The 16,299-nt window shown below is 52.9% G+C and overlaps 1 protein-coding gene across 2 annotated transcripts in view; it reads left to right on the forward strand.

Annotated features, from left to right (window-relative positions):
- The window catches only part of tax1bp1b (Tax1 (human T-cell leukemia virus type I) binding protein 1b), a 130,792-nt gene that overhangs the window by 24,780 nt on the left and 89,713 nt on the right, over nt 1–16,299 (forward strand). The window contains exon 1 of one of the 2 annotated variants that reach the window (XM_048557888.2): nt 10,891–11,024. The exons of the other annotated variant lie outside the window; for it this stretch is intronic. The gene's annotated coding sequence lies outside the window, so the exon portion shown is untranslated. Of the gene's footprint in view, nt 1–10,890; nt 11,025–16,299 lie in introns of those variants that run through there. 2 annotated transcript variants of the gene reach the window in all.

Consider the following 16,299-nt stretch of genomic DNA (forward strand, 5'->3'; position numbering starts at 1 on the left):
AAAGGAGAGGGTGGATCCTGTCGTGTGGTTCCCTACGCAGACTGCCAAAGTGGTTTGGCAGAATGCCTCATCGCCAGAACTTTCAAACAAGCACAAGGACATTGCTTGGCTGGCGGTGAGAGGGGCTCTGCCAGTGAGATCCTTTATGCATGCCCGGAATCTCTGCGCCACCGCACGCTGCCCTCGAGGTGGCTGCGGGGGGGGGGGACGAGACTGTTGATCACCTCCTTCTGGAGTGTGCCTATGCGCAGGAGGTCTGGAGGGGGATGCAGTGGTATTTGTCGAGGTTCGTCCCGAGCAGCTCCGTGACGCGGGACTCCGTGCTCTACGGGCTGTTTCCGGGGAAGCAAACCGAGACCAACATCAACTGCGCCTGGAGGACCATCAATGTGGTGAAAGACGCTCTTTGGTCTGCCCGCAACTTGCTGGTCTGCCAGCTGAAAGAAGTGACCCCGACCGAGTGTTGCAGCCTGGCGCACTCCAAGGTCCAGGACTACGTGCTGAGGGACGCGCTAAAGCTTGGGGCAGCCGCCGCCAAGGCACGTTGGGAAAGACCACCGTATGAAACCCCTCGTCCAGAATAGGAAAAAGAACCCTATCTGGTAACTGGGCCCAGCTGGCGCCTTCCCCAACTGGTCAGGGGGCCAACTGAGACTGTGCGGGGTGACGACTGCCGGGGTGGTTTCTTTGCTTTGTTTTTTTTTCTCTGTTTTGTTTTTTCCTTTAGTTGGTGTACGTACCCCCTGGGTAACCCGGAGTGGCTTGCATGACTGGGTAGTTGTATAAATGTTTTATTTTATGTACATTCTATGAATAAAGTATATTTTTTCAATTAAAAAAATGTGACGAAACGTCTGAAAACGAACCTTCCAGCTCAGCGCGCAAACTCACACCAGAACCTCAACCTGAGCTACAAATCTTCTCAAAACTCGCTATCAATGAAGTCTGTAGAACAAGATCAAAATCAATTATGAGTTTGATGAAGGGTTACATAAATTATTTTCAAGACTAATATTTGATGTCAACAAGGGGCAGAGAACAACAGTAAGTTAGAGTATACTAATCTGCTTGCCATTTAGATGATCTTGCAGCATTCTTCTAGATGAGATATTAAACTGAGGTTCCACTTCTGTTCAAGTGGATGCAAAAGATCCCATGGCACTATTTGAAGAGGAGTAACAGAAGTATCCCTGATGTTCTGGCCAATATCTGTCCCTGAATCAATATTGCAAAATAAAAATGACTGAAAACAACAAATGCTGGAGACCACAGTAGGTCAGGCAGTATGCATGGATTGAAAGCAAGCCAACTTGGACTTTTACATTTTAAAGAAGTATGGATGAAAGTCTATGATTCTCACACAAATGAGGCAAAGCAGATGCACCAAAAAGTGCAATCAGTCCCAGTGAATTTCTGGACTATTTTCTCTTGAATTTATTAATCTGAGATTCCAGCACTTACTTTTCTTAATTTGAGCAATCCAACTTTTAGATTTTTCTTTTTATTTCGATTTGCAATTTCTGTCGTGTAACCAGATGTTGAATAAAACTGGTAATTGGTATTTGTGACTTGTTGACAAAGAAGTTTTTCATCTTGCGCTCTTCAGAAGAATTCATAAGAATATCAATTCCAATTGTATGATGAGTGCAAGATGAAAAGATTTCGCAAAACATGTCTTTCAGCAATACTCACGTCTGTACTGTCAGCTACTAAACAAAAAGCCAAAGAACTACAGATGCTACAAGTCAGAAACAAAACAGAAATTGCTGTAAAAACTTAGTGGTCCCCAGTACATGCCATTCATTCTCCAAGGCTGACCTTTAGCCAATCCTTTGTTTGCCCAACTGATTTTTCTCCATCTCTAAACTCCATCTGCACCAATCTTTTACTCCTCCCTACACCCCATCTTTTGCATTGAAACCAACCATTTCCATGCTCCAATCAGTTCTGAAGGGTCACTGAACCTAAAACATTAACGCTATTTTTTCTCCAGAGATGCTGCTAGACCTGCTGAATTCTTCCCAGCAATTTCTATTTCCATTTCTGTTCTATCAAGTTGAATAACCACTTATAATGTAAATATAAGAACATTGCTCAGAATTTTCTTTAAACAAGTCTGAACATCAGTTCTTCTACGTTTTAGGAATTTTATGTAGTTGTACAGTCCAACTGAGTTGCAATGATGTATGTGATAAAAATACATTACTAGCCTGAAGCTTGGGCAAGCTTAGACAAAGTTGCAGTCACGGACTGTAAAGGTTTTACATTTCATTCCAGATTGTCATTGTGTTGAGACAGTGATCACAGCTGGGTATACAGTGTCAATACAGCAAACTTGCCATTTCAGCCATCATTCACACAAGTATATTTCATGCAGTATTATATAAGCTGTTGGAGGGACAGCAACCCGTCCCCCTTTCTCCTTTCCCTTCCCCAGACCCATTCACTAAAACCCTTCCCCATCCTCTCTCCCTTACTCATAACTCTAGTTCACCTTCTCCTCTCTGTCCCACCTCCTCTTCCTCAATTCCCCCTTGCCAACTCTGTCCCAGTTACCCCGCTGCCATCCAGTACCCTCTTCACTCCCTCCTCCCCGTCCTTCTCAGCACGTCTCCTCTCTGTTTGTCCTCTCACCATTCCCCTACACCCGTCCACATCTTTTCGGCCCTCCCCCACCTACTGTCCTTCTCCTCCGACTCTCCCAACAATCTCCTATCTTGTTTTGTCCTCCCTCCTTCTCTCACTTCTCCTCTCTCACCTCCCAATTCACTCTCATCAGTCCCTCCCCATCTCCCAGCACCGACTCTTACATTTCAGCGCACCCCCTCAATCCATCCTTCTTGGAGTCTCCTCTCCCGTTCTTGTCACCCACCCCCATCTTCCTCTAGCTCCATCCTTACTTTCCTTATCCTTCCCCTCCCACTCTTTCCTCTCCTCCCTTGCCATCCCTATTCCACCCTCATCTCTTCCCTCCCATTTAGGCCTTCTCTCCTTTCCTCTCCTCCATATCCCATCTACTTTCTTCTGTTCCATTCCATCCTCCCCTCTCCCCTTCACTCCCCCATGCCCCCCACCTTTCCTTTCCCTCACCAAACTCACTCCACTATCTCCCACCCCATGGTCTCCTGCCCCTCTTCCCACTCTTATTGTTCTCACCAGTACCCGCTTGAGCCCTCCTCTCCCCCATCTCTCCAACAGTCCACAACACTCCTACCCTCCCCTCCCTCTACCTCTTCCTTCCCCCACTCCCTTTTCTCCGCCACCTGCTCTTGCTTGTTCCACCACTCCCCTCTGCTTCCTTCTCCCTCTCCAGGCCCACCTGACCTCTACATTGGCACACCCCACCCCTTCCTTACCTTCCACCTCCCCCACCCGACCATTCCCCCAACCCACCCCTTCCTTCTCCCACCCCTCTCTTCTCTTCCCCCCTCCCTCCATCGCCTCCATCCCCCTCCCCTCCATTCCCCTTCTTTCCCCCACCACCCCTCCTTTCTCCCACCCCTCTCTTCTCCTCCACCCCTCCACCTATCGCCTCCATCCCCCCTCCCCTCCCTTCCCCTTCTTCCCCCCACCATCTCTCCCTTCTGCCACCCCTCTCTTATCCTCCACCCCGCCACCTATCGCCTCCAGCCCCCCTCCCCTCTCTTCCCCTTCTTTGGCCCACCACCCCTCCCCGGCACACCCTCCGCCACCTTTCCCATACGCACCCCTCCCCTTCCTTCTACCCCTCCGCCCCTCCCTTCCTCCCACCCTTCCCTCCTTCCCCCGCCCCTCCCCTCCCTTCCTTCCCCCGCCCCTCCCATCCCTTCCTTCCCCCGCCCCTCCCATCCCTTCCTTCCCATGCCCCTCCCTTCCATCCTCCCCATGCCCCTCCCTCCCTTCCATCCTCCCCTTCCCCCTCCCTCCCTCCCTTCCATCTTCACCCTGCCCATTCCCCCTCCCTGTCCCCATCCCGTCCCTTCCCTTGCCCCGAGTCCTGTCCCATGCCATCCCTCCTTCCCCCCCGCCCTGTCCCATCCCTTCCATCCTTCCCCCCGCCCCATCCCATTCATTCCCTCCTTCCCCCGCCTTAAACCCCCCTCACCCCGGTCCGGTCCCATCCCGTCCGTTCCTTCCCCCATTTCGCCCTTCCTACCCCGCCATATCCCCATCCAACCCTCCACTCCTTCCCCCATCTCCTTCCCCGCTTCCTCTCCCGTCCCTAACACCCCGTCCCGTCCCGTCCCACCCCCCACTTCCCAACTCCCCAATTTCTGTCTCCTCCCGTTCACAACTGCCCCATTTCTATTCCCCAACTTCCCACTTCCCAACTCCCTCCCCTTCCCAACTCCCTCATTTCAGTTCCCCCTTCCCGATTTCTGTTACCCCCTTCCCAACTTCTGTTCCCCCCCTTCCCAACTCTCCAATTTGCTTCCTCCCCTTCCAAACTGCCCCATTAGTTCCCCCCATTCCCAACTCCCCCATTTCTGTTCCCCCTTCCCCATTTCTGTTCCCCCCACTCCCAACTCACCCATTTGTTCCCCACTTCCCAACGCCCCCATTTCTATTCCCCCACTTTCCAATTCCCCCATTTGTTCCCCGCTTCCCAACTCCTCCATTTCTGTTCCCCCGCTTCCCAACTCGCCCATTTGTTCCCAACCATGCCAACTCCCCCATTTCTGTTCCACCCTTCCCCATTTCTCTTCCCCACTTCCCAACTCCCCCAATTCTGTCCCCCCACTTCCCAACTCCCCCAATTCTGTTCCCCCTCTTCCCAACTCCTCATTTCTGTACCCGCTCTTCCCAACTCCCCCATTTCTGTTGCCCCCTTCCCAACTCCCTCAATTCTGTCCCCCTCCCAACTCCCCCAATTCTGTCCCCCCCGCTCCCAACTCCCCCATTTGTGTTCCCCCCCCAACTCCCCCATTTCTGTCCCCCGCCCTCCCAACTCCCCGAATTGTGTTCCCGGGCTCCCAACTCCCCCATTTGTGTTGCCCCCCTCCCAACACCCCAATTTGTGTTCCCGGGCTCCCAACTCTCCCATTTGTGTTCCCGGGCTCCCAACTCCCCCATTTGTGTTCCCGGGCTCCCAACTCACCCATTTGTGTTGCCCCCTTCCCAACTCCACCATTTGTTCCCCCCCTTCCCGACTCCCCCATTTGTTCCCCCAACTTCCCGACTCCCCCATTTGTTCCCCCCCCTTCCAAACTCCCGTATTTGTTTCCCCCCTTACCAATCCCCCCATTTCTGTTCCCTCCATCCCATTTCTGGTCCCCCCTTCCCCATTTCTGTTTCCCCCTTTCTGTTTCCCCGTTCCCCATTGGTGTTCCCCCCTCCCCAATCCCCCATTTGGTGTTCCCCCCCTCCCCATCCCACCCCAATTCGTGTTCTCCCCTCTAATTCGTGTTCCCCACCATCCATGTTCCCCCACTCCCCCCTCCCCACTCCCCCCTCCCCCCACCTCCCCACCACTACCCCCTACTCCCCACTCACCACCCCTCCCCACTCCACCCCCTCCCCACACCCCCTCCCCACCCCACATCTCCCCACTCCCCCCACCTGCCAATCCCCCCACCCCACCCTCCCCCCCTTCCCCCTCCCCCCCCACCCTTCACACACCTTCCCCCCCACCACTTCCCCCCCACCCTTCGCACCCCTTCCCCCCCGACCCTGCCCCCCTTCCCCCACCCACCCTTCCCCCCTCCCCCCACCCACCATTCCCCCACTCCCCCACCCACCCTTCCCCCCCTACCCTTCCCCCCTTCCCCTCGCTTCCCCCACCCCCCCTTCCCCCACCACCCTTCCCCCCTTCCCCTGCCTCCCCTTCCCCCGCCTTCCTCCCCTTCGCCCCCTTCTCCCCACTCACCCTTCCCCCCACTTCCCCCACCCAACCTTCCCCGCCCTTCCCCCCCTTCCCCCACCCACCCTTCCCCCCTAGCCCCCTTCCCCCCACTTCACCTCCCCTTCCCCCACCCTTCCCCAATTTGTGTTCTCCCCCCTTCCCCCACCCCCTTATTTGTGTTTCCCCCAACCCCCTCCATCCCCACCCCCCCAATCCCCTCCATCCCCACCCCCCATTTGTGATCCTCCCTTCCCCCCACCCCCCATTTGTGTTCCCCGCCTTCCTCCCCACCCCTTCCCCCCCACCCCACCCCCCCATCCCTCCCACCCCCACCCCCCCATCCCTCCCACCCAACCTCCCATCCCTCCCCCCCCACCCCCCCATCCCTTCCCCCCATCCCTCCCCCTCCACCCCCCCATCCCTTCCCCCCCATCTCTTCCCCACCATCCCATCCCTTCCCCCCATCCCCCATTTGTGTCCCCCCCTTCCCCCACCCCATCCCCCATTTGTGTCCCCCCTTCCCCCATTTGTGTCCCCCATTCCCCCATTTGTGTCCCCCTTCCCCCACCCCCCATTTGTGTCCCCCATTCCCCCATTTGTGTCCCCCTTCCCCCACCCCCCATTTGTGTCCCCCCTTCCCCCATTTGTGTCCCCCATTTGTGTCCCCCTTCCCCCACCCCCCATTTGTGTCCCACCTTCCCCCATTTGTGTCCCTCCTTCCCCCCACCCCCCATTTGTGTCCCCCCTTCCCCCACCCCATCCCCCATTTGTGTCCCCCCCTTCCCCCACCCCATCCCCCATTTGTGTCCCCCCCTTCCCCCCCATTTGTGTCCCCCCCTTCCCCCCCCATTTGTGTCCCCCCCTTCCCCCCCCATTTGTGTCCCCCCCTCCCCCCCGATTTGTGTCCCCCCTCCCCCCCCGATTTGTGTCCCCCCTCCCCCCCCCGATTTGTGTCCCCCCCCCCCCCCCATTTGTGTCCCCCCCCTCACCCCCCCGATTTGTGTCCCCCCCCTCACCCCCCCGATTTGTGTCCCCCCCCTCACCCCCCCGATTTGTGTCCCCCCTCCCCCCCCCGATTTGTGTCCCCCCTCCCCCCCCCCGATTTGTGTCCCCCCTCCCCCCCCGATTTGTGTCCCCCCCTCACCCCCCCGATTTGTGTCCCCCCCTCACCCCCCCGATTTGTGTCCACCCTTCCCCCATTTGTGTCCCCCCTTCCCCCATTTGTGTCCCCCGTTCCCCCACTCTTATTTGTGTTCCCCCCGTTCCCCCACCCCCTTATTTGTGTTCCCCCCTTCCCTTCCCCCCACCCCCCCTTATTTGTGTTTCCCCCCTTCCCCCACCCCTCCATCCTCACCCCCCTCCATCCCCCAAGCCCCTCCATCCCCACCCCACCATTTGTGTCCCCCCTTCCCCCATTTGTGTTCCCCCTTCCCCCACCCCCGATTTGTGTGCCCCCCTTCCCCCAACCCCTTATTTGTGTTTCCCCCCTCCACCCCCCCCAACCATCCCCCCAACCCCCTCCATCCATCCCCCCCCAACCCCCTCCATCCCCACCCCCCTCCCCCTCCATCCCCACCGCCCTCCATCCCCACTCCTCCATTTGTGTTCCCCCCTTCCCAACTCCTCCATTTGGTTTCCCCCCTTTCCCAACTCCCCAATTTCTGTCCTCCCCCCATTCTGTCTCCCCCAATTTCTGTCTCCCCCTCCCCAATTTCTGTCTCCCCCTCCCCAATTTCTGTCCCCCTCCCCAATTTCTGTCCCCCCAACAAGTGTTTGCCCCCCTTCCCAACTCCCCCACCTCCCAACTCCCCCCCAAACTTCCCCACCTCCCAACTCCCCCCGCTTCCCAACTCCCCCACCTTCCCAACTCCCCCCACTTCCCAACTCCCCCCCACTTCCCAACTCCCCCCCACTCCCCAACTCCCAACCTCCCCTACTTCCCAACACCCCCCACTTCCCAACTCCCCCCCAACTCCCCCCACTTCCCAACTCCCCCCCACCTCCCCCCCTTCCCAACTCCCCCCCTCCCCCCCTTCCCAACTCCCCCCCTTCCCAACTCCCCCCAACTCCCCCCTCCCCAACTCCCCCTCCCCCCCTTCCCAACTCCCCCCCTCCCCCACTTCCCAACTCCCCCCTCCCCAACTCCCCCCCTCCCCCCCTTCCCAACTCCCCCCCTCCCCAACTACTCCCCAACTCCCCCCCCCTCCCCAACTCCCCCCCCTCCCCAACTCCCCCCCTTCCCAACTCCCCCCTTCCCCAACTCCCCCCTTCCCCCCTTCCCAACTCCCCCCTCCCCCCCTTCCCAACTCCCCCCCAACTCCCCCCTCCCCCCCTTCCCAACTCCCCCCTCCCCCCCTTCCCAACTCCCCCCCAACTCCCCCCTCCCCCCCTTCCCAACTCCCCCCTTCCCAACTCCCCCCTCCCCCCCTTCCCAACTCCCCCCCTCCCCCCCTTCCCAACTCCCCCCTTCCCAACTCCCCCCTCCCCCCCTTCCCAACTCCCCCCTCCCCCCCTTCCCAACTCCCCCCAAACTCCCCAACTCCCCCCAAACTCCCCAACTCCCCCCACTCAACTCCCCCACTCCACTCCCCCACTCCCCCACCTCCCCCACTCAACTCCCCCCAACTCCCCCCACTCAACTCCCCCCACCCAACTCCCCCCACCTCCCCCCACCCAACTCCCCCCACCTCCCCCCACCTCCCCCCACTCAACTCCCCCCACCTCCCCCCACTCAACTCCCCCCACCTCCCCCCACTCAACTCCCCCCACCTCCCCCCAACTCCCCCCACTCAACTCCCCCCACTCAACTCCCCCCAACTCCCCCCACTCAACTCCCCCCAACTCCCCCCACTCAACTCCCCCCACTCAACTCCCCCCAACTCCCCCCACTCAACTCCCCCCACTCCCCCCCACTCAACTCCCCCCACTCCCCCCCACTCAACTCCCCCCACCTCCCCCCACTCAACTCCCCCCACCTCCCCCCACTCAACTCCCCCCACCTCCCCCCACTCAACTCCCCCCACTCAACTCCCCCCAACTCCCCCCACTCAACTCCCCCCAACTCCCCCCACTCAACTCCCCCCACTCCCCCCCACTCCCCCCCACTCAACTCCCCCCACTCCCCCCCACTCAACTCCCCCCACTCCCCCCCACTCAACTCCCCCCACTCAACTCCCCCCACCTCCCCCCACTCAACTCCCCCCACCTCCCCCCACTCAACTCCCCCCACCTCCCCCCACTCAACTCCCCCCACCTCCCCCCACTCAACTCCCCCCACCTCCCCCCACTCAACTCCCCCCACTCAACTCCCCCCAACTCCCCCCACCTCCCCCCACTCAACTCCCCCCACTCAACTCCCCCCAACTCCCCCCACCTCCCCCCACTCAACTCCCCCCACTCAACTCCCCCCAACTCCCCCCACTCAACTCCCCCCACTCCCCCCCACTCAACTCCCCCCAACTCCCCCCACTCAACTCCCCCCACTCCCCCCCACTCAACTCCCCCCAACTCCCCCCACTCAACTCCCCCCACTCAACTCCCCCCACTCAACTCCCCCCACTCCCCCCCACTCAACTCCCCCCACTCCCCCCCACTCAACTCCCCCCACTCCCCCCCACTCAACTCCCCCCACTCCCCCCCACTCCCCCCCACTCAACTCCCCCCACCTCCCCCCACTCAACTCCCCCCACCTCCCCCCACTCAACTCCCCCCACCTCCCCCCACTCAACTCCCCCCACCTCCCCCCACTCAACTCCCCCCACCTCCCCCCACTCAACTCCCCCCAACTCCCCCACTCAACTCCCCCCCTCAACTCCCCCCTTCAACTCCCCCCCTCAACTCCCCCCACAACTCCCCCCACTCAACTCCCCCCCTCAACTCCCCCCACTCAACTCCCCCCACTCAACTCCCCCCAACTCCCCCCACTCAACTCCCCCCACTCAACTCCCCCCACTTGTGTTTGCCCCCCTATACTAACATGCCACCATCCCACCTCTCTATACCCCCATCATCCCCCAGGGCATCAGAGGGGGAATGGACATCAGAATGGGTGGATGCATATCAGAGTAGGCCTACGTTGGAGGATAAGGAATCCTCAGGGAGATCATGGCATGGGTAAATCAGAGAAAAGGGGGATGGGGTACCATATCCCTTCTCTCTCTCTCCACATCCTTGATGTGACCCCTAACTTTTGACACCAACCACTTTGTGACACCCCTCTATGCTAACACATCCTACTCATAGCAACCTCACATTCTGTGATAATGGGAACTGCAGATGCTGGAGAATCCAAGATAATAAAATGTGAGGCTGGATGAACACAGCAGGCCAAGCAGCATCTCTGATGAAGGGTCTAGGCCCGAAACGTCAGCTTTTGTGCTCCTGAGATGCTGCTTGGCCTGCTGTGTTCATCCAGCCTCACATTTTATTATCTCACATTCTGTGACACTCTTTTTTTCTTGGTGGCCCACCTCCTCGTCTTGATTATCCTCCTCTACGTGGCCCTCCCATGCCTTTGTGAGTCTCCCATCTCCATGTTGGCTTCCTGTTGTGTGGCCCCACACTTCTTTGTGAGACATCCCTCTCATCTGAGGTAACCGTCTTCCATGACTCATCTTAGAGCCTCCCCTCCGTAACCCTGCATCCAGTCTATTTGACTCTCCCTCGCAATGTGACTCCCTCCTTGTGACCCTCCCTCTATTTGACTCCTGGCGAGCCTCCCTTTACGATATGACACTCTCTGTCATCTCCCCACTCCGTGTAATTTTCCTCTATATATATGACACTCTCTGTTTCCCTGCTATTTGAACCTTCCTCTCCATACAATAACCTCTCTTCTGTATTCCTCCCCCTGTCTATGTGACTCCCCTTTCTCACTATGTTCCTCCTTCCCCACCATGTGTATCCCTCTTCTCGGTGTCCCCACCCACTCTCAATGTGACTCCTTATCTCTGTGTGTGTGAGACTCCTGTACCTTTATTTACGTACACGTCAGCCTCTCTCGGTGTGACTACCCCCGTCTGGTCTTATTTGTACGTAACTATGAAGGAGGCCCTAGCCTCCTCTGTCCCGGCTGTTAACCTTTGTTCCCGGAAACTGTTTTGACGGAGATCGGTGATGTCACAGTAGGAGTTTGCGGGCCTGGTGACGACGTTACGGGGAGTAAAAGTGCGCGATCGGGCCCTGGAGGGACAGTGAGGCCCCGGTAAGTGACCGACTGTGTGTGAGAGTGAGTGAAGGCTGCCTGTACCTGGGCATCATCATCGTGATAGTATTGTTGTCGGGTGGGGTTTACTGCGATTGCTCCAACCTGAGCCACTGTCAGTAAAACCGACCTCCGGCCTGATGGCTCTTTTCCTGGGAGAGGAAGGCCAGGTCCGTGCCCTGCCGGCTGAGGGACTGGGATATTCTTATTGAAGCTAAGGAGCATTCCTTGTGTTTTTTCGGTCTCTTCTCCCCCCCCCCCCCCCATTGGGGTCATCGGCAACTCGAGGTCAAAGGGGTCAAGTACTTTCGGTCTTCGTTAACGTCTCTATCGGATCTTGTCGAATATGAAGTACAATATTATCATTTTACTGTTTACTTCCTTGAAACTTGGAGGAAAATGGTGTCGGTGAATGTCAGGTAACAAAGGTTTGTCGTCAGTGACTTCCTGTGTTGTAGATTTTGTCTGGAGAGTACACACTTCCGTAATCATAGATTTGTTCACCAACACAAACAAAAAGAGAAATTGCAGGAAAAGCTCAGCGAGTCTGGCAGCATCTGTGGAGAGAAGTCCGAGTTAACATTTGTTCAGAGTCGTTAACTAGCGAAGAAAAGCAGCAGTTATGAAGGGCGTATGGACACAAGGAACGATTCAGCAGTTTTTAAAAAATCTTTCAGTGTAAATGAAATCAATATTACCAAATGTTCTGCATATCTTTGAGAAATTCAGTTTAGCTGTCCCCTTTAAGTTTGAAACAAATGTAATGCAGGATTTTATTTCAAATACTTGAGTAAGGAAAAGTAGGAGGCATGTCGATACTATTTCAAGGACCGCTATTTTGAACATTTCCTCTCTTATATATGTGAAATGAGCTGCCAGTGGAACTGGCAGAGGCTGGTACAATTACGGCATTTAAAAGACATTGGGACAAGTATGTGGCTAGGAAAGGTTTTGAGGGATGGGAGCCAAACACAGTTCAAATGGGAATGGTTCAGTTTAGGAAACCTGATCGGCATGGACAAGCTAGACCAAAAGACCTGATTCTGTGCTGTGTACATTTATGATTCTATAAAAGGGTCTCGTTGTTCTCCAGCCAGTTGCTTGTCTGTTGACCTTTCACGAGTACTGGCAATATTGTTTATTGTTGTGATTGCAGAAGCAAAAACCCTTTCCCTTTCTCAGTACTTGCCTGTCATGCTTATTGGTGAGTATTTTCAGTTCAAAATTGTCTTATGGGGGCTCACTAAAACATGAATAAATTCACTGTACTTTAATGAATTCATTTTATTTAACACATGTAAAACAAAGTGATTAAATATATATTGAAATAATGTGATTCAATTTATCCATTGGTTTGTCTTTAAACATACTGTAGTTTGTCTTCCTTGGCAAGATGCAACATGGATTTGCCACATTTTGGCTGTGACAGCTTTTTATGTATCCAAATATTTGCATTTTCTTCACATTTTCAAATATTTGCAGATCTGAGTTTTCAAGATAACTTCAAATTCTTAGACAGAAAGTTGTGGTGAATCTGTTTCCATCACTAGTGTCTAGTTCCTGTCAAAATTTTACATGTTTCAATGAGATCAGCTTTCATTTTAGTCTTGAGAATACAGGCCCATTCCAAGCAGCCTCTTTTCCTAGAACAGCCCTCATCCCAAGAAGCAATCCAGTGAGTTTTTATTGTATGCCTGCTAAGTCACGTATTATGGAGATAGTCAGAACTGCAGATGCTGGAGAATCTGAGATAACAAGGTGTAGAGCTGGATGAACACAGCAGGCCAAGCAGCATCAGAGGAGCAGGAAAGCTGACGTTTTGGGCCTAAACCCTTCTTCTGAAGGCCTGGGGTGTGGGGTAGGGGCTAGAATATTGGAAAGTTTAGGCCCTAAAAGTTTTGAACTCAATATTGTGTCCAGAGAGCTGCGTGGTCCCCAAGCGGAAAATGAGATGTTGTTCTTCCAGCAAGCCAGCGACAGACATGTTGGTCAGGGAACACGATGGCGTGTTGAAGTGGCAGGCAACAGGTGGTTCATGGTCTTTTTTGCGAGCAGAACGTAGATGTTCTGCGAAGCAGTCACCTCATCTATCTTTGTCTTTGTGTAGCAGGACCTGGTGCCTTCCTGTCTGTATCCTCTTTTGTTTGGGGGTTAAGTTGGGGGTATGTCTGACCACGGTAATTGTTGCCTTTTACGTTATGCTAATGTTATTAGGGTGCTGTATTTGCACTGTGTCTGGTGCCCAGGTCTTGTGACTCCAGAGTTTTACTTAGCCAATGTGCCCAGTATCCCTTGATGTTTGGTCAAGTTATCTATCATCTGTGTTTTAGCCGCCAGGAGATTGCTACGGTTGGCTACTAATCTATTCTCATGGAGTATCTTTTCCCCTCTTATTTTCTTTATCAGTACTTTGTGAAATTTTTGTTGCATGCAAGCACTGCTCACATGCAGTGCACACAGCATTTACTGACCATTCCTAATTTGTATTGAGAAGGTGGTGATGAGCTGCCTTCTTGAACCATTGGGGTAGATACTGTCATAGATAACATCATGTGCAGCTGGAGGAACCCAGCAGGCCAGGCAGCATCAGAGGAGCAGGAAAGTTGACGTTTTGAGTCAGGACTCTTCTTCAGAAATGAAGAGGGGGAAGGGAGCTCTGAAATAAATAGAGGAGGGTGGAGGTGGGGCTGGGGCTGGGGAAGGGGAAGGTAGGCAGGCAGGATGGTGATAGGTGAGTGCAGGTAGTGAGTGGTGGGGATTGATGAATCCCACCAATCTTCCCCAGTCCCACTCCTCCCCTCTCTTTATTTCTGAGCTCCTGTCTCCTCCCCATTTCTTAAGATTGGTCCTGATGCGAAATGTCAACCTTCCTGCCCCTCAGCTGCCTGGCCTGTTTGTTCCTCCAGCTCCACAGTTTGTTATCTCTGACTCCAGCATCTGCAGTTCTTGCTACCTTGTAGATACTGTCATAGTTCTGTTTGAAATGGAGTTCTGAAATTTTTACTCAAGGAATTATTTGATCCCAACTCACGGTTATGAGCAGTTTGAAGGGGAATGTAGAATCAGTAGTCTTCCCATGTATCTGTTACCATTGTCTTTGTGGTTGGTAGGGGCTGCAGGACATAACTACCTGTGCGGGAAGAAGTAGCTTGAGAATGCTATCTTTCTTCAAATAGTCTGTGTAATTTTAAACGTCCCTGATATTTTAAGTGTCTGGGAATTCTTTTTCCAGAATATGTACTTCTATACAGAGTATAGAATTGTTTCAGTTGTAACAGAAATGTAATGGAGACAATTTACTAATTTTACAATTTGTTAACAGAAATTAACAAGTAATATATTTTAAGTAGATATATAAACTGCATTGCCAAAAACTATCAAAAAATAGCATATCAATTCTAATAGAGCCCAGTTTGTTGTTTATAACTATTCAAGATTATCTGAGATAATCCAGGGTATCTAAGAAATGATAAGAATAGAATATCCAACAATATCAAAGAGAAGAGTATCCATCAACGTTTAAAGTTTTACATGAAATCCCTGAGCAAGTAAGCTAGCCTCACCTGATGGGAGAAAATCTTTGAGAGGTATTATCCAATAGTCTCTGATACTTATGGAATTTCAATGAAAAGGTCTTGCCTTTATATTGTTCATAATTTATCCAGTTTCATTTCTTTATTTAGAATTTATAGTGGTTTGACCTGATTGAATTGGCTGAGCAAGCCAGAGTATGGTTAATGGTCACTTTCCTTGGGACAGAGGACTGTGTCCTTAAATCAGGATTTTAATATGTATGCAAATAGTTATTTGCAAATATAGAGTTTGAGCATTTCTGGAAAAAAGGCACATGTTGTCCAATTTTTTTTTCATCTTGCTGTTGTCAAGATCATTTGCAGGATATACCAAAATAATGGGAAAACATTTATCGTGCATTACCACAGAATACTGATTGTTTGTTTGGCAAGTGAACTCTGATTAGTCAAGACATTGCAATGGAGAATGCATCTGCAAATGATGATTGACTGTTATCCACTAAGCTTTGTTTAATTCTTAAACAAAGCAAGATATCTATGAAGGTCAAGGCATTGCTTGAGAAATGCTTTGAGCCCAACTGACAATCCTGGGTTGATTGAATGCAAAATTATTTGTACAATCAGTCTTATTGCACAAGTGTTCACTGAGGAATGTCATCTGATTTCGAACACTGTTGTGCGTTTTACAATTGCGCAATGGTTGGGAGTGAACAGTACGTTGCTTGATGCAGAAGTATCACATTGGCACTGAAATTCCATATCAATCAGTAGTATTATGGGCGGAATTCCTTTTGGCTTAACGTCAGCATTGTTTCACTACCACACACCAACTGTGTTGCTACTGCGTAGTAGCAGCATGAAACGGCTAGCTTCAATTTAGAAATACTTTACCCTTCCAGATTTAGCTGGTGTAACCTAGAAACTTTTAAAGGATCAAAAGTGCAGACTTTCAGTCCACTCATGAATTTGCATAGAATGCAATGAGAAGTGATGTGGTCAGGGTACCATTATCCTGAGGGTGGCTTGGTGCATCCGATTTCAACATCAAGCTTGCACAGTTAGCAAATAGCTTGTCCTTCTTCATGCTGCCTACAGTGCCACTCTTTGAGTACATTAAGGTAAGTTTGCAGTGGACAGTAGTAGAGAATGTTATGTTATGATTTTACAACTGGGGCATCAAGGAAAAGGAACTCTGAAACAAATAAAAATAAATTGCTGGAGAAACTCAGGTCTGGCAGCGCCTGTGCATTCAGTGACTCTCTTCCAAAATAATGAGGGGGGTCAGTGGGTGAAAATGTATTGGCTATACTGAAAGCAGTCCATTTCATGATGGAACCTCAGGTGAGGGGTTTGATAATAAATGTGGAAGGAAATATTGTGCTGTGAAGTTTTTGGACTCGATATTGAGTCCTGAAAGCTGTAAAGTCCCCAAATGGAAGATGTTGTTTTTCCAGGTTGCATTGAGCTTCGTGGGAGCACTGCAACAGGCCTGAAACAGAAATGTTGGCCTGAGAATATAGTTGTGTATTGAAATGGCAGGCAGCTGGAAGCTTGGTACCATTTTTAAGGACCTGAATGCAGGTGTTCTGCAAAATTTCCTCTTACCAGTGAAGAGGAGACCGTATTGTGAGCAGTCAGTACAGTAGGCTAGGTTTAGCGAAGTGCAGGTAAATTGCTGCTGCATCTTAGTGTTTCTGGGCCTTAGACTGTGAGGAGCAGAGAGGCAAATTGCAAGTTTTGCA

This window comes from Stegostoma tigrinum, chromosome 2 (genome assembly GCF_030684315.1).
Source record: "Stegostoma tigrinum isolate sSteTig4 chromosome 2, sSteTig4.hap1, whole genome shotgun sequence".
In the NCBI taxonomy this organism is placed as follows: Eukaryota; Metazoa; Chordata; class Chondrichthyes; order Orectolobiformes; family Stegostomatidae; genus Stegostoma; species Stegostoma tigrinum.